General features: G+C 43.0%; 1 protein-coding gene across 6 annotated transcripts in view; it reads right to left on the reverse strand.

Moving 5' to 3' along the window:
• The window catches only part of PTPRM (protein tyrosine phosphatase receptor type M), a 749,315-nt gene that overhangs the window by 72,392 nt on the left and 657,983 nt on the right, over positions 1-18,940 (reverse strand). The gene's annotated exons all lie outside the window — the stretch shown is intronic.

Genomic DNA, 18,940 nt, shown 5'->3' on the forward strand with positions numbered 1-18,940 from the left:
CATTAGAAGAGCTACTTCCATCAGAGGAAATCTTTCAACTTGTTGAGTGGAACAGTAGGATACAAGTCACAATAAGTGACATGAGAAGAGTTTCAATTGACTATTCTGGCCTTTTCCAATTTCCATTTCTCTTAGTTTGCACTATTGATCTAATTAGAATGATTCCTAAATTGCTCTTTCTGAAAGGAGACAGCTTTTGGAGACAGTTTATTATTTTGACATCAGTAGGGGAAACAGCTTAAATACCAGGCTTGACAATTATCCTTGCTGTAGAACTTAATGAGAGAAATGAGTCTGAAAAAGGACAACTCTGAGTAATGCTCTAGAATGACTATGATTGTTGTTTTTGTGGATTATGTTTCTCTTAAAGCTGAATTTTCTATGTTCATGCAGAATACATGGAAATTACATGTACCCTTACGTTCAAAAACAATGCACCATATACACATTGTGGAGGCAGGCACAGATTGGCTGTTTAACTGACTGTGACAATTCAAACAATTCCTGGTGGGCTGAAACCTTGCAGGCATCCCAGATTCTCCCTGCAAACATGATCACCACCTATTATTCCTTGCAAGGAGGGAAGATCAGATTGCGGTCACTGCCTCCTCCTAGCAAATACAGTAGTCTAGACATGAGAATGCCTGGGCTGCTTTCTTCTCAAGGAGGAGGAAGTAGATATCAGGAGGCTGAAGAGGCATCCCCCACTGTCTGTCTCAGAAACTGCCAAGGTCAGTTTTACTTCCCAACTTTTTCTGCATAGGAATCTGCTGCCAATCGATGCATTTGTCCAACAGAATGTTTTCAAATAGTCAAATGTACTCTGGAACAGTAAACATGTTCTATACAGACATAAATCAGGCCATATTGACCTAGCATAGCTGATAATCTATGTGATTCTACTTGTGACTAGACAGATATCTTTCGAATACTGAAATGCTTTGTCTACTTGTGAGCAGGTATAGGGGTTTTTTTTAAAAAAAGAAAACCATATTCCCTCTGCTTTTGATGCTGTTTTATAACCTAACTGTGATATCAGCTGTTCACAGATTTATTTAGACTTTTTAAAAAAGTAACAAAATCTCTTCATTCTAGTCTTTGCTTGTGTGTATAGAATCTCAAAGAGAGTAACTTATACGTAGAAGACAATGACAGTCTAAAAGTATGATAATTGAAATAAGGAATTCTTGGTGTGAGCATACTCTTATCATTCAAAATTAAATTTTTTACGGCTTTCTCCAACATGTGCTTTCATAAGATCATTCATTGTAATATGCCAAATCTGAAACAGGAAACACTAAAACAAAGGGATACTGTCTTTCTTCCAAAACCTTTGCTATAGTATTATTTTTCACCTTGCCATTTCACCTCCTCAGTACTAAGTCACTCAGAGGCACAGAGAATAAGCAGATATAAAACACTATGAATTACTAAAATCCTACCATCCAGAGAGTAATTTACTGATCTTCTTTACAACAGTAAGCAATTAGTCACTTATTCATGAGAATGCTATTAGTCTATTCATTTGGGGACAAATGGATAAATTTATCAGCCTGCTCTCGCTGACAAATGAGATGCTTTCCTTGAAACATTACGATACCTTTTACATTTTAAAATTAGGGTTGCCTACAGCTGATAAGAAGCTGTGACTGTAATCACTCTTAAAATAAGAATGTTTTTGTAAAATGATAAACGTAAACAACATGCCACATTGCTAACTGTATCTTAAAGATGTGCCAACATCTCAGGAGCAATACATTAAAGAACATTAGTAAACTTCAAAAAAGCCACATGAACACAGATCTACCATTATTTGTTAAAACTTATTTGCTGTTGGCATTCAAAAGCTTTTTCTAGGTTTAGTTTCACCCTCACATTCCCTCTCTCGTGTCTAACAAAAAACTGACAAATGCAACTACAATTAAGTAGCTATATTTTGTAAAATTAGTATTGCTTGCAGAGGGCTCAGGAAAAGAACAATATATGATGTCATTTGGAGAAACTGTTCAGTCCCAAAGATCTGGAGTCCTGGATTAGGACCCAGGGTAGGGGGACTGGGTTCAAACCCCTATGGAGTCATGCAGCTTACTGGGTGAGCAATAAAAGCAATTCCTAAAACCAAAGTAATAGAAATGAGGTAACATTGCTCCATATCAGTGTCTCTGCAATGACAGACTGGCTTTTTGGTCTGCGGCACTGCAGTGGGCGTGTCTCATTCTCAGTTTATTTTCTAATATATTTACATATATTTTGTAGCCACTTGGATCTCTATCCAGTACAAAGTAAAATATGCAAAAGACCCATTGTGATTACCAGAATTTAAGCCTGCATAACTGGGTGCAGGATTGTGCCGCTGATTTTCAATGAATTGTATTTTCTGTGCAATTTTATGTATTCTGGGGACATAGGTCATAGATCATGCCAAAAAAAGGTCCCACCCATTAACATGAAAAAATGTAAAAGATGAAAAATAATTTTATTACAACTAAGACTCCCCATGGCTTTTGATGGAGTTGGATCACATTTTTGCTCAGAGATAATTCATCACACACACACTCAATCACTTTCTTCAGTCATGCAGACTTTCTTCTAGGAATGAGTGATGAGAGAAATGCTCTACTGCTCTTCTTCAGAAACTCGGCAATGCTCCTACCCATTATTGCTACAGAAAGACAAAGGTAATTAAAACAACTCAGGGAAGAGAAATTTAATGGAAAGTTTGTTATATAATTATTTTAACTGTCCCCTATACTACAGAAACCCACCAAAATTATTTTAGACTTGGGAACTTCATCATCATCACCTCCCAAGCTGCATGCCTTAGAAAGTAGTTCTTTTCTATCCTATTTTTCTACCTGACATTTTAAAAAATTATTTTCTGACATCAGAATACATTATTACTCTGACACTTGTTTCCAGGCAGAATTGAAAAGCACTGAAGGGTAAGTTGGGGTACAAAATTTATTGTCATCAACAGATGAACAATTTGATGCCAGAGATCCAAGATAAGAAGAAAGGGACACTATAATCACTAAATAGTAAAGACTAGAGTCCAGTAGCACTTTTAAGACTAACCAACTTTATTGTAGCATAAGCTTTCAAGAACCACAGCTGTCTTCATCAGATGCACGACGAAGACAGCTGTGGTTTTCGAAAGCTTATGCTACACTAAAGTTGGTTAATGTTAAAGGTGCTATTGGACTCTTTACTATTTGCAACTACAGTCTAACACAGCTAACTCCTCTGGATCTATAATCACTAAAGGAACCACACTTGCAGAGACTTACAGAGAGTACACTGCATGAGAACCTTGATTAATTTCAGAGTGCCCAAAGTCCAAGCAATCCTACCCCCCAAATAAAAAAAAAAACCCTCTGCTTTTGGTGTATTACCCATTATTTCTTGATACTCCTGAAAACAAAACGAAGAGGAAAAATAAATTAAACTTAAAACAATTAATTAAAATACAAAACTCTCTCATTATTGTTTTAATGCCCACGTCATGTACTATACCAAGTGCTATCAAACTAGTATATTTTAGTCAATATATTGTGTTCCACTTAATCAACTAACTGCTGTTATAATTGATTAAAATAAATATTGCATTTCAATAGAACCAAAGTTTGAGTATTTTACAAAAATAATAGTTTAATTTAACTAACGCAAACCTACTATATACAAAGATAACCGGGTTCCCAATGACTCACAATTGGCTCAGCCACAGTCATGCCCTCCCCAATCAGTCAGCCGGGAAGGGGCGTGACTGCCGAGCACTGTCTGCCCTCCCCAGCTGATCAACGGGCAAAGGGAGGCAGCAAGCCCGCCGCCTTCTCCCTGCCCAGCTGATCAGCAGGCAAAGAGGGGCAAGCCTACCGCCTTCTCCCTGACCATCTGATCAGCAGGCACGGGTGGGTGGTGAGCCCGCTGCCTTCTCCCTGTTCAGCTGATCAGCGGGCAAGTAGGGCGACGAGCCCACCACTGTCTCCCTGCCCAGCTGATAAGCAGGCAAGGGGGAGCGAGCCCACTGCCTTCGCCCTGTACAGCTGATCGGCGAGGAAGGAGGTGGGCACCTTCTCCCTCCCCCACTGATCCACTGGGATGCGGCAGGAAGGGCGAGCAGCCCTTGCCAGCCCACCTGCCTGCCAGCCCTCCTCAACTCCAGTTGTGTGTGGTGGGGAGGCATGCCTGGCCCACCTCCTAGCTTTCCCCAGCCCCCCACCTGCCTGCCAGCCCTCCCCAGCCCCAGCTTTCTAAAGTCCATTGTATTTTTCCCACAACGGGCTTTGTTGCTAATAAAAACATAAGAACATAAGAACAGCCCTGAGAAATCAGACAGTGGTCTATCTAGTCCAATAATCTCTCTCACTTTGATTCTGCACCATGAAAGCAAATGAAAACTGAAAGATAAGATGTAAGTGAAAGAAAAAAGAGGAAGAGGAGGAGGAGAAGCAGCTGTTATTGCAATGGTGGTAATGATTGTAGTGGTACTAGTGACTTTGTTAGGGAAGGAACATCTGGAAACAGAGGATATAGATAAATAGACATGAAGGTGCCTTTTACTGTATTAGACCACTGGTCCATCCAAGGTCAGTACTGCCTACTCAGACTGGCAGTGGCACTTCAGGGTCTCAGGTTGCCTTAATATCTCCTACTTCCCAGTCCTTTTTAACTGGAGATTCTTAAGATTGAACTTGAGACCTTCATTATGCAAGGCATAGGCTCTTCCACTGAGACACAGCCTCTCCTCTAGATAGATCTTGAAAGGCGAAAAAGACTGAGAAGTAGAATTTTGTAAACTTTACTTTTGCAAGGTGTTAATCTGGCCTCAATAAACCATTTAATTTGTATCAGTTAAACTTTGGAGTCTATGTCTTCCTGCTGACAACAGCTCTTCCCATTGTGGTGATAAGAACTCTACCTGATAGAGGGTCTCTAGCTGAGAGGGCCTAATTAACACAAGAGACCGTAATCACTGGTACAATGTTCCTCCCCTCCCAAGAACAAAGGAACTGTAAAAAGCTAAACAGATTCATGGTGTCCAGAGGTGTACTCACTCTCCTACAGATGCCAAACTGCCACTACATAAGGAAATAAATTAGCAGCTGAATTCCAGATATGCCAGTTTCATGTATAAAACACTGGAGTGTGGGGACACAAAAATCACTGGCACAGTAATCAAAATAACAGAATCTAAGTAATTTAATTAAAAGTTTGGGAATGCTGCTTTCCTTAATGTAACCTTATGGAACACCAGAACTGTTAATTAGCTAATCTCTAAGGACAATTTCCACAGCATGTGGCTCAATTTCTATGCAAAATTACGGGATTACTAATTTTCTGCCAACCCAGTGATCTGATTGGCTAATTACCCATAAGCACTGTGTATACCTTGTTTTAACCATGCTGAATTTCTGCAGAACACTTGGGATTTTAAAAACCCAACAACTGAAAGTAAACTCACAGATTTTCCAAAATATGCCACTCTACTGCAGAAAAATAAATTATAAAAAAACAACAACTACTCAGTTAAATCTTTAGGTCCTTGATATGTTGTTTCATGCCAACCCCCCAGGTCTCATATTTACAGAACAAAAAAGCTTCACTCATATTTTAGGTATACAAAACAGGTATTAAAACACACCCTATTAAACTTGGCAAGATAGGTTTCATACTATTTTTTTAAAAATTGCAACAAAAATTGTTAAACAACAATATATTCTTCTTACACTGCAATATGAAAGTCCTCAACTCATCTGGAAATCTGGTCACAAAAGATATTGTACACTTTTATAAAGTGCTTTCCCACTTATAACTGCAATGCAAAGCAAATGAACGGAACCATTTTAACTCTGTAGCTTGGATAAATGTGTGCCGAAAACAGAACTGAGAGCATTTGCTGAGAACCAAACTGCACGAGACAAGTTACATGAGGTCATGAGAGTGTCTAGAATCATGTCTGCTTCTACCTGCCCATGTCCATTTTACTCCGGGTGAACACGTGTCCTGAAGCCCTAGTTCGTGCACGTGTCAGGGAACTGGTGTAGCCACGGTTGTGAGTGTCCATGGTCATAATCGGTGAGTCTTCATTGCAAAGCATCGATTTTGGGTGGCTTCCACTTCCCTCTCTCCGCTCTTTGCCCTTAGATCCAGCTTACACCCAATCTGTTTTGCTTTTAATATGGCATGTTTTAAATTATCCCATTTTCTAGTTGACACTGCCTCCTTCCTACTCCTCCTTCCTGCACCCTCCTCCTCCCGTAACTTCCTCCTCTTCCTCTCCATGCAGCATCTTCGATCGAGATAAGGAGGAGGTGGGAAGAACATGGCAGCATGATTGAGCATCTGAGCAAAAGTACAGGAACATGCCTGATACAAGAACCTGAAAAGGATGGGGTGGGGGGTGCTTGTTCTCCAGTTCTGGTCAGCAATAAAGAGCAAATCGGGTAAAATTTGGCCATTATTTCCAATGGAAAATGTGATTCAGGGCTTTCTGGAGGTCTAGGGGGCAAATTAGGACCTAATTTTACCAAATTTGCTAGGGACCTACTTCTAGCTGTTCTCTAAAGACTCCCTAAGTTTCATGAAGATTGGACTTCAGAGAGCCATTTTATTGGCCCTGAAAGAAGGTGCCCTCCAATCTCCATTATTCCCCGTAGAGAAAACTAGGGAAGCTATCTTGAGGGCTGGGATGGCATTTTGCAAGCAAAACCCTCCAAATTTCCAGGAGACCTACTCCTCACTGTCCTGTAAAGACCCCCTCAAGTTTCAAGGAGATTGAACCTTAGGAAAGGCATGATCGATGGGTTTCCCCAGTTGCTGTCATTTTCTCTCCACAACAGTAAAAATGGGATGGCTGATGGCACCTTCTTGGGAGGGGGACTAAAATGGCTCCCCAAGGTCCAATCTCCGTGAAACTTGGGGGGTCTTTAGAGGACAGTTAGCAGTAGGTCCCCCGAAAATTTTGTAGATTTATTTTGCAAAATGCCATCCCCACCCCCCTGGATATCCCCCATCGTTTCCCCCATAGATAATAATGGAGATCAGAGGTGGCTGGTGACAAATACGCAGGAAAGAGTTGATTCTGGCTGACAGCAAGAAATGTTGCCATGGCTTCCAAAGTGGAGATTGCCCACCCCCCTTTGCATAATGCCCCCCTTCCTGGCAGGCCAAGCTGCAAGATCTCAGCAGAGGTGTGGAACCCGCATTTTCAGCCCCCGCAGGAAATGGGCATTTTTTTCACCCCAGTATGTCCAATTGAATAAACAAGTCTCCCTCTCAGAAAAGCTGCAGAGGAAGATTTCAGCATGCATGAAGAGATAGTGTATCACGGGATATCAACTCTCATCTAGTAGGAATGGGGAAGAAACACGTCCCAATCCCAACACGGGATCGACTGCAGTGTGGCCATGGTGTGTGAGTAAACAAGAAAGCAACTGGGGAACTCATGTACATGCATTCATGTGTCATACGTGTGTAATTCGTCTTGTGTAGTTTGGCTCTGAGTGAAAGTGGAGAAACTCTGAAAGAGAATAGAGAAAAGGCAGAAAGTCTCATTGACTATTTTGTCTCAATTTTCTTTCTGAAGAAGAGAACAGGCCCACCTAGAAATGGTAATAGGCAAGGCATGGCTTTGGGCTGCTGGTTGACCTGGGCAGAGAAGTTGCTGAGAAGCACCTTGCTGCACTGGTCATGTACAAATATCTTGGGCCAGATGGGATGTGCCTGGGAGTGCTTAAAGAACTTCCCAAAGAGCTTACAGACCCTTTGTCAATCACCTTCCAGGCCTCTTGAAGGACAGAGGAGGTGCTGGAAGACTGGAGGAAGGCAAATGTCACCCCAATCTTCAAGAAAGGGAAAAAGGACAATCCTGGGAACTACAGACTAGTCAGCCTGACCTCTGTCCTAGGGAAGATATTGGATTTGTGCAGATATTAAAGGCGTCAATCTGCAAACATCTGACAGACAACATGATGATACAGGGAGTCAGCATGGATTCGTTGCCAGCAGATCCTGTCAGACCAACCTCATTTCCTTTTATGATTGAGTGACAGGATTACTGGATTGAGAGAATGCTGTTGATGTAGTTTACCTGGATTTCAGTAAGCTTTTGACAAGGTTCCTCATGATGTTCTGATGGGTAAACTGGAGGACTGTGGACTGGACTCTAGGATGGTTAGATGGGATAGGGAAGAGGCTGGATAACTGCGCTCAAAGATTAGTTGTCAATGGTATCACGTCTGGTTGGAGGGAGGTGTCCAGTGGAGTGCCACAGGGCTCGGTTCTGAGCCCAGTACTTTTCAGTATTTTATAAATGATCTGGATGGGGGTGTGAAGGGATTACTCATTAAAATTTCAGATGACACCAAACTGGGAGAAGTAGAAAACACCCTTGAAGATAGGGATAGAGTTCAGCAAGACCTGAAAACACTGGGAAAGTGGGCAGATTAGAATAAAATGAGATTTAACAAGGATAAGTGCCGAGTTCTGCACCTTGATAACAAAAATGCAAATGCAAAGCATGCATATTGGATGAGGGATACCCTTCTGTGTAGCATTGTGTGCGAAAAAGATCTTGGGATATGGGTGGATGGGTAGTTAAACATGAGCAATAAGTGTGATGCAGCAGCAAAAAGGCAAATGCAGTCCTGGGGGTATCAACAGGATGTCATTGTCCCACTATATACTGCATTGGACAGGCCCCACCTTGAGTACTGTGTGCAGTTCTGGAGGCCTCACTTCAAAAAGGATGTGGACAAATTGCCACAGGCACAGAGGAGAGCAACCAGGATGATTAACAGCCTGGAGACCCAGCCCTATGTGGAAAGATTGGGAATGTTCAGTTTGTAGAAACGGAAGTTTAGTGGAGACATGATTGCTCTCTTTAAGTATTTAAAAGGCTGTCACGTTGGGGAGGGAAGGGAACTGTTCCTGTTGGCAACAGAGGAAAGGACTCGAAACAATGGGTTTAAACTACAAGAGAGAAGGGACCAGCTGGACTTTAGGAAAAACTTCATGTTAAGAGTAATTCAACAGTAATTCAACTGCCTAGGGATGTGGTGGGTTCTCCCTCATGGGCAGTTTTTAAGGAGCAGCTGGACGAATACTTGTTGGGGATGCTTTAGGCTGTTCCTGCATTGGGAAGGGGGTTGGACTAGATGGTCTGTAAGGCCCCTTCCAACTCTATGATTCTATGATTTGTGCTGGAATGAGATTTGAGAACTGCAGAAATAATCTCTTAAAAGCTTAATCCATAAAAACAACGAATTAAATTCAGGTGTATAAACAGTGATCAAATAAACTTCTATCTCCTTGACCAAGGAAAGATGTGGATATTACCTAGGTTATAATTTTAGCAGTGATTTATTTAGCATGGGTAGAATCTAGTTAAGAAGGTAGAACTGAGCATATGGAAAGAAACATTTAAAATTTCAAGCATTTAAAGAATTCAGAGGGGTTTTTTTGCCATCTAGGCTGAACTTTCCCACTTACTCAGCCCGGCCCCTCGACAGTGGATGCCTTTAAAAGGAACTTCAACGATGAAGAAAGGTGTGCCTTTTGCCCAGAATGGACGTTGTCATCTAGGCTGACCTGATACACTGTTGATACCTTGACTGCTGACACCTTTAAAAGGAACTGTAAACGAAGGAAGGTGCTGCCTTTGGCCTGGGAAGTTTTGCCAGTCAATTATTTCATGTATTGTTATGGGATATCATATTTGTATTATTGTAATGTTGTAGGATTTCAGTTTTGTTATCCATCTTGTATATTCTTTTGAAGAGGAAGGCAGGATGAAAATAAATATATAAATTAATACATACGAATGCTAATAGATTAATTGATTAAGCAATGTAATATTATATCTGCATTGAATTGTATATGAATAAAACAACCATTCTGAAGAAAACAGCATGCTTTTTATTTTTTTATTATGAAATAACATGTACCATTAGTCATCCTCTTAGAAGAGGTATTATTTCCTGTGGGAGACACAAGGAAGAATATTTCTTCTAAGATGGCACCCAAACATCTTAAATGTTTATAATTACTTATACTAACAGCTCAATCCTAAGCCCTGAGGAAGCGTCATCACTCGTGCATCGATGTAAATGGGGCGCAGCTCCATGGCTCCCTATGGACTTTTGTAGGAGAGTCCCGCCAGCACCTAAGTGTGGCAAGGCAAGGCACGGTAGCTGCCAGGAGCACCCGCCCACTGTTCCCCTGACAACCCTGCTCACACCAGCCAATGGCCACACTGCTCCCCTGACAGGCAGGCAAGGGGCAAGCAGCGGCACAGCGAATGGGGAGGCCATGATCCCCACTGCCGCCAATAGAACCCCCTCAGAGGGCAGGCAGCCCTGCCAGGGAGGGGGGAAGAGGTGACAGTGAAGGGCCGGATTGAACACGCATCTTCTTGCCCGTCCAGCCCCCATTTCCGATGAGGGCCAGGCTGGCGGCCGCAGCTCAGCGTGCCTGCAAATCCCTGCCACTGCTGCTGCCGTGAGAAGCAGGTCCCCCCTTCCTGAAAAGTGCAACCAGAAAGCCTGCAGCACTCGGAAGCAGCCCCCAGGATCCGGAGAGGCAGGTGGGGGGCGGGTTCTACAATGAGCAACAGGAATGCCCACTGGAAACTACGCGAGACACCAGAAGGGAGTGCCACAGACTTGCAGTGGCGCCATTTGAACAATCACTGTATCACAATGATGTGAGAACACGGGTTGTACCTTGAGACCCATGCCCCAGTCCAGGGGTAATACCCCCCCCCTGTGGACTGACAGCCCACAGGAGCAGAGAAACTGCTCCGGGGGCCGCCATTCACCCCCTCCCTGTGCCAGATTTCCCAAGTCCATCCCTGCTTCTGCAAACAGCAAAATAGAGGGTGGTCCATCCTCTTGGAGGAGGAGATCCAAAGATGTCGCTCCACATCACCCACTTCCCGGCAGTAACTTCTGCCTTCCCCTCAGCCTGGTTGATCAGATTCCAGCAGCTTAGTCTATCAGAGAATGAACGTCCTCAGAGGACCCTCCCCCCTGCCCTGCCAGACATTCATGGACCACACTTCAATTCCCACCCCACTGCCTGAACTTAGATTGAGGGGAGGGAAGGGGGCAGGGAAGCTGGACAGGGCGCCACTTGTCACCTGCTCCTCGTAGTAGCAGAGCCTACCCCATTGATCCCAGCCCTGAGCCAGGAAAAATTTGCAGGGATGTGTGAGAAGATGTCCCGATGGGGAGTTGGGGGCGGCAGCAGCTACTGTCAATGTCAGGAGAGTGAGTGAACAGACAACAGTTTCTTGTTTTTCAAGACATATTTTATTAAACTGGAAAAGATGCAGAGGTTCTCTGGAAGTATTTCATGTCAATGTGGCCAAGCTGTGGGCTGCCTTGGTAATCTGCTCCCTGGGCAGGACCTTGGTGGCACCTGCGGAGGCTTACAGGGAGCTCAGACAGCCATGCCCCTTGGTCTCCCAGATGAGTAGCAATTTGCCTGCTAGAAAAACAGACACAAGTGATCCAGGCCAGTGCACGGCCGAGGTCAAGCCCAATCTGCAATGTCTGGGAAGGTGTCCATTGGTTAAGATCTGTGGTGGCAGCTCTACAGGTGCAGCTTGCAACAACATGATGCATGACCCTCTGGCGAGACAGTGCTCTGCCTTGGGATGATCTTATCCAATGAGGGAGAAAGTTAAGTGGCTGAGCACCCTCCAGCAACAGGGTGTTACGAACACCCAGTCAACCCAATCACTGGCTGCACCTCCTCCTCTGCCAGGAGGGCCCCAGCTGAGGGAGTCTGAACAGAGCTCCCACATGGGTAGCACCCCCACTCCCACTGGCTGTGTCAAGAGTAGTTTTCTGTGTAACTGCCTCTGGGGCAGGCAGGGGCTGCCGCCACTGCCACCTCCCCCACCAAGCCTCACCTGAAGAGGCTGGTGGTCAGGCGAGTTCAGGTGAGGGGGCTGCTGGCACAAATCAGCAAGCAGGGTTAGCTGCTGACCCATTTCCTTCATACCTGTCAGTGCTCCCTCACTCCTTACAGAGCTGGAACTTCAGAGTCAGATAATCTGCAAGGAGCCTTGAGTGGTTATTGTTAGTTAGCCAGACATTCTGGACTTTCCCCTTTTTCCCTTGAGTGAGTGCAAAGTTCTCCCAGTTTTCCCACTAAGTCCCCCAGTGCATTCAGGGCCTGCCGCTGTGAGTACCCACTCTCCTGCCTCATGTACAAAGTCCCTGCAGCAGGAGGCTGACAGGCAGAGCCTCTGGCTGCGTGCTCACATACCTGAGGTCATAAGCAGTGCAGCTGGAGGTTTTGTGGGGTGCATGAGCAGGTGATTGGGTGCAGGGGGAGGGGCTCACCCACGCCGGAAGCACACATGGATTGGTTCCTATGGTAGTTCCCATCCTATGCTCCTTCGGGCTGCAGGGGCAGTGCTGGGCACCAGGAGAGAGGCTTGAGTTTTCTCGTTCAATGGGTACCTATGGGGAACAGCTCCTTTTTTTGCAGCGTAACTTTCTGCCATTGCGGGGAGTGTTCCCGGGCCTGGAGTGGCTTGGAAGAGGATTAACTCATGGCCTGCCCCGCCCCCTCAGTGCCAGTGCAGGAACTTGCACTTCACTTACACTTCCGCCCAGCCACCAAGCGTGCCTGCCGGTGGCGACCCGTCTGCGGTAGTGCACCTCGGGCAGGCGCCAGTAGTAGTGCGCCTTGGGTGGGTGCCGGTGGAGAGCGGTTTACATCGACGTAAGAGCCATTTATGCCTGCACAAGCCTTAGTTCTCTCCCTGTGCACTTTCCACCCCCCCCCTCTTAGGATTGAGCTGTAAAAGTATTTATTATTTTAAAAAATCATTGCCCAGTTGATCAGAAATCTTTTTACTTGATCAAAAGGTATTTCATGAATTAACCCAACCATTTAATGGAAGATATATTTTAGTCCTAATACAAAGCAATAATACCATGGAGAAATAAGTAATCAGAGATAATATCTAAAAATGATCAAATTATTTTACATCAGCTACTAAAAGGATGAATATAATTTGAATAGTTAGAAATAAACTCATCAGAGCAACTTCACCTCAAAATGGATAGTGTAGAGATGGAATCGATAGGGTTGCCAACTTCAGGTTGGGAAATTCCTGGAGATTTGGGAGTAGATCCTCCCTGGGGAGGGGAGGGGTCTCAGTGGGATATAATGCCGTAGAGTCCACCCTCCATGGAACTGATCTCTGTAATCAGGAGATCAGTTGAAATACCAGAAGGTCTCCAGGGCCCACTAGGAGACTGGCAACTCTCAGAAAAGATCAGTGGGTTGCAGCACTGTTCTAATGAGACACAGCTAATGAGTTTGAGGATTTTCATTTTGTGGTATGAGATTTATAAAATTTCAGAGTGATGTATAAAGTTCAATGTTTTATGTTTGTATTTCATTGATAAACAATTTTACCTGAGCAATCATCACAAACGGCAAGGTTTTTATAATAAATTGTTCTTATAATCATTCTCATTCTCAATCATTCTCAAACGTGTTCACGGTAACTGTTTCTTTCCTTAAAATTGTATATGCTGCTCTTTCAAAAGCTGGGTGTTTATGAAAAAAAGTATTATAACTAGGGTTGCCAGGTGCCCCCGAAGTTCAAAACGAGGGATGGGGGGCTTGGGGGGGTGTGCATCAGGAGGACTTACCTCATGTATATGCTCTGGAGCACTTTCTTATTGTGCTGGGAATGTTGTCATTCCTGGTGCAACAAAGAAATGCTACGAAAAACACAGGAGTATGTTTTGGAGGCTCCCAGGCCCATTCCTCACACCTTTTCCCCCCGCCAGCCAGGTGAGCGGTGGCAGGGGCAGAGGCTGGGAGCGGGGGATTCCCTGCACTCACCAAGGGAATGGGATCCCTAACTACAACCAAATTGACATACAAATAATACTGTATGAAAAAAAGATCAATTCCCTATAAAAGTGGGAAAGACATAAAGAGAATCAAGCCTAACATAAAGCTATAGTTTCTATGAGAAAACATGAGCCAAATGCTCTCTCAAATAGAACAGATGGAGCTAAAAAACATGTTGGACATGTTAAATTTTGGATATGTTAAATTTTCAGACCATAATTTTGTTAACTCCAAGCTGGGTATTTCCTGGAGATATAGGGGTGGAGCCTGGGGAGGAAAGGGTCCTCATTGGGGTGTAGTTTCATAAAGTCCACCCTTCAAAGCAGCCATTTTCTCCAGATGAATTGATCTCTGTAGTCTGGAGATCAGTTATAATTTATCAGATCCCATCTGAAGGTTGGCAGCCCTATCAGATGGTAATTGATAAGTCACCATTCTTTCATTTAAGTAATGTATTAACTTTTCTTCATTCAAGGCATATTATTACACTAAAGTTATATTTTAAATAAGAATGTAATGTAAAACTGTTTTTAATGGACTGGATTCAATTGTTCCCTGCTGCAAAGTAAACACTGTTCTGCTGAAGGAATGAATTGTTCCATCAGAGGAAAGACATTTTCATTCTAAGAAGTTTCTTCCAACAGAAGAGTCCTTTCTTAGCAGAGGGGAACTGATGGTGGAGCATAATGACTTTGTGAGTAGAAGAAAGGAATCACAAGTTTTGCAACACAAAGTCCCCTCTCAAGATGGCAACAGCATATTAAGCAGCTCAGCTAGAACTTAGGCAAGAAGTATTAACAGAGAACAAAACCAGTCTGATTCCTTTAAGATGTGGAGTTAAGAACTGGGTTAGATCATGTGGATGATTTCTTCTGATGGAAAGGAAGTGATTTTTACCAATTCCCTCTCCCAGTGCAGATCTCCAACTATCACCTCATACTGTTCCTGGGGGTTCCCTGTGTTTGTGTGCGCGCATGGGGGTGGGGGTGGTGTCATTATGACGTGCAGTAGGGAGGGAGGCAAGGAAGCTCATTTCACTGACAAAAATCCTTTTGTCAATTAGGGATCCCATTCCCCTAGTGGGGGTGTGGGATCCCCAGCTTTCACCCTCTGCCCTCAGCCTCCACTTACCTGGCTGGAAATCTGTATTTGCGCTTTGAAAGCCCTTACTGTAATCCTTGGCAATGTATGTAGCAATACGGAAGAAAGTGGAAGGATATGTATAGAGGTTATTATAGTGGCATGTTTTTGTTGCTGTAGTTAAAACTGTACAAACATCTGCATTATAAATATTTATCTTCAAGGGCTAATATGTGCCATGAAAAGATTTTCCTGTGGATGTAAAATGGCAAGTCTCTCACGCTGAGAAAGAAAATTGTTTGGACTATAAAGGGTAAAACACTAAATGGTTTCTTTATTTTGAAAGCTGAAGGCAATCTGAAGGGGTAAAAATGCTAATTTCAGATGCTGCTTTGGAACGAGCAATTAAAATATTTTATTAGGCCTAATATATTTAAGCCATAATTTAATAAGTTGTGCCCTAAACATTTCAAATGTAATTACTGTTCCCATGCATAACTGCATGATTCCTTTTTATTGTGTACATGTGTTACTTAATTCTGTGGTGCCACTGCTGTATCTGGCAGGTAAAGAGTGCAGGCAAATATATTAATATTGTGAGCAAGATCTGAGCATAAATTCATACAAACCTTATCACTGTGTAGAAATGAATGCACTCTGAATTGGTGACTTATTAGTAACTAATATTAAAATCTTTAGAAGGGATGTATGTTTTAAAAGATAATCTATGCAATTCACATGTGCATAGAACATAATATACCAGCAAAACACAAGTAGAAAACAAAAAGAGCTGTATGTTGGACTTAGATATGGTCACAAAAGATGAGTTCTGATTTATTGTTAGCTGGCTATGAGAGCATTAAAATGTTCAGCTCATCAAAAGCCTACTCTCCCACTGTTTATTTATAACAACCTGACTCTTTTCACTGGCTACCTACAGCATGGAATAAAAAAAATAACCACTAACAAAATAAGATAGTTGCATAATCTCACTTTTTTGTTGTTGCTGTCAATGGATTTTAAAGGAGGGTTATCAATTGCAAAATGTCAAACAGCCATTTTAAAATTGTGCCTGCCTGATCTTTCTATGTGATCTCTTGAACTGAGGCAACACCGAAGAGTTTTACTATAAGAATGAACCAGGTGCATACTCTGTCAGGCAGTGCCAATTACTGCAGAACACCAACAGCCTTCATTAGTAGCAATTTGAGCCTATTATAGTGACTGTATAGAAGAAAAATGGATGCTAATTTTCTAACTCAAATTGCAGGTTTAGAATTTATTGCACTTAAAATATAGTTAGATGATGTCTTGATACAAAATTAGGTAAAACACTTCTCACTCTTCTTATACTGATGTCCTAATCAACCTGAAGGGGCAAAAGGCTTGCTCATTTGCAAGTCAAACCTTGTAAAACTAAGTCTGGCTCACTTGAAAGATACTAAAACAGTAAGAAACAAATGATTATACAAACCTTCAGCTTTGTTAAAATCTAAATTGATAGTCTACTGCAAACTGATTATACTAGCCACTATTTAGCGGCATCCAATTACATTTGCTCATTAGCATCTGATATGTTGCATGGAGCTGAAGAAGAGCACTACAACAATTAAATACCAATTTGACCCACTCCACAGGGATTTGGAACTAACTTTTGTAATGTCTCCCCTATACAGTATACATATACATAGACGGAAGGGACTGGACAGTGAAAAGCTGATGAAAGATTGATGATGGAATATTTTTACAGGAAAAACCTTAAAAGTTCAGTTTGGATGTTTAGACCATGCATTCAGAGTTTTAAACAAATATGCTTGCCAAAAAGAAATGTTAGTCCAGGACTGACTTCAGTGTCTTCTTTAGCTGCCAGTTTGTGACCAAAGATGATACAGGGAAAGGAAATAAGATGGCATGAACTAATCTTAGCTCTCCTCATCAAATCCCATTACACAAAATGTATCGACACATTTCTTTCCGCTTTCCTAGTTAGTTTTCATCTAAAACAATTTCCAGTATCACGTTTGGTATAGTGGTTAATCTGGAGAGCTGGGTTCGATTCCCCACTAGACATGGGCATGAATTGAAATATGGATCAAATTTCATGACGAATCACACCGATTTGTGTATTGCGAAAATGCGTTTCGTGGGGTTGCATTTTTCATGAAATCCATGACTTTGGGGCAGATTCATTCCATTCGTGAATGCTTCATGATGCCAGACAGACTGGCACCAATCCATTGATTCCCTGGGCAACATAGGCCCAGAATGTCTGCACACCTTTTGTTGCTGTGGAAACCCCAATCTCAGCCCACATAACCTTGATAGGCAGCTCTCCCTACCAACCTGAGATCTCCCATTCTGGTCTATGAGAGCAATGAGCAGGGGGGAGATGGGCCTTTTGTAGCCATGGGAACACCAATTTCATCCCTCCAAACCCTGTTAGGCCGGACTTGTCTGCCAGCCAGAGAGCTCCTGTTCTGCTCTATGTGAGAATTTTTTATGAGGCACAGCTCTGTGCCTCCTGCTTTCAGTTCCAGTAGACAATGGAGAGGGAGGAGCTGTTGCTGGGATTTGGAGTGAGAGAGTGGATTTGGGAGCTTTTGGCTGTATTTGCTGCTGCTTCAAAAGACTCTTTCTTATTTTCTGCTCTGGTCCTTGCTGGGAAGGTTGTTGGGTGAGGGTGCCTTTGAAGTCCCCCTGCGAGTTTGGCATCTTTGGGTATGAACAGGACCATTGTAGATTCGATCTGACAAATCACGAACCTAACGAATCATTTCATGAAATGGGACAATTTCATGAAAGGTTGTGGTTTGTGGAATGCAATGAATCACGAAACTCAGGGTTCATTTTTCCCCATTTCGTGCCCATCTCCATTCCCCACTCCTCCACTTGAAGCCAGCTGGGTGACCTTGGGTCAGTCACAGCCTCTAGGAGCTCTTAGCCCCACCAGCCTCACAGGGTGATTATTGTTGTGGAGATAATAATGACATACTTTGTAAACCACTCTGAGCGGGCATTAAGTTGTCCTGGTGGTATAGAATGTTGCTGCTATTATTATTATTATTATTATTATTATTATTATTATTATAGTGACAGGAAGGGACCTCAGCAGGGTATAATGCCATAGAGTCCATCCTCTAAAGCAGCTGTTTTCTCCAGGGGACTTGTCAATGCTTTTCTCACTGAGAACAGCTGGATTATTAGCTCCTAGAGCCTTAATGGCAGGAACTTCCTAGGATTAACATCCTTGGGGACTGTGATTTGCCTGGGCTCATGGCACTTTCCTAATGACAGGCAGGTATCATTGCACTGAGCAAGTCCTGTTGGTAATGTGATGAACCTAATGCATGCCCGAGGAGCAGTCTTCAAAAGGGAGGCCTTCTCAAGTTCTTGATTACAACAAGCCCTGAAGCAGGAAAGCATGATGAGGCCTGGAACATCAGGCTTTGAAACCAGCAATTTAGGCCCACTCTAAATCAAGCCAAATTATCTCATTTCCAAGACAGGAAAGCCCATCACTACATTTTAAAAAGATGACAGAAAGTAATAGGAGCCATACTATGCTTTAAAAGTATAGCTCAAAATTGATAAGGTTTAAATAACCTCTCTTATCTGTTACTTCTGTTAAAGCACAGAGCTTTTTAAAGCATGCATCCATTGATATAGGAGGATGTCTTAATGTTGACTGATAAATTAAATACCCTGTAGTGAAGCATTTTCAATCATAATAGGGATATCAGGCATGGTCTGGCAACCAGAGAGAGGTTGGAGGGTAGGCACATGGGGGGGTTGTAGCGATATTGTAATCTTACTTCTTGGAAAAACACAGAAGTGACATCACACCATTCTAGGAACTGCCACAACCCTATGATGAAACCAGAGGTTTTCTGATAGATTCCTAGAGAGGACTGATTCCACTTCCAAGTTATCCCCAGAAGTGATGTCATGCCACTGGCTCAAGTCAAAAGCTTATCCT

The sequence above is a fragment of the Eublepharis macularius genome, chromosome 7, assembly GCF_028583425.1.
Source record: "Eublepharis macularius isolate TG4126 chromosome 7, MPM_Emac_v1.0, whole genome shotgun sequence".
Taxonomy (NCBI): Eukaryota; Metazoa; Chordata; class Lepidosauria; order Squamata; family Eublepharidae; genus Eublepharis; species Eublepharis macularius.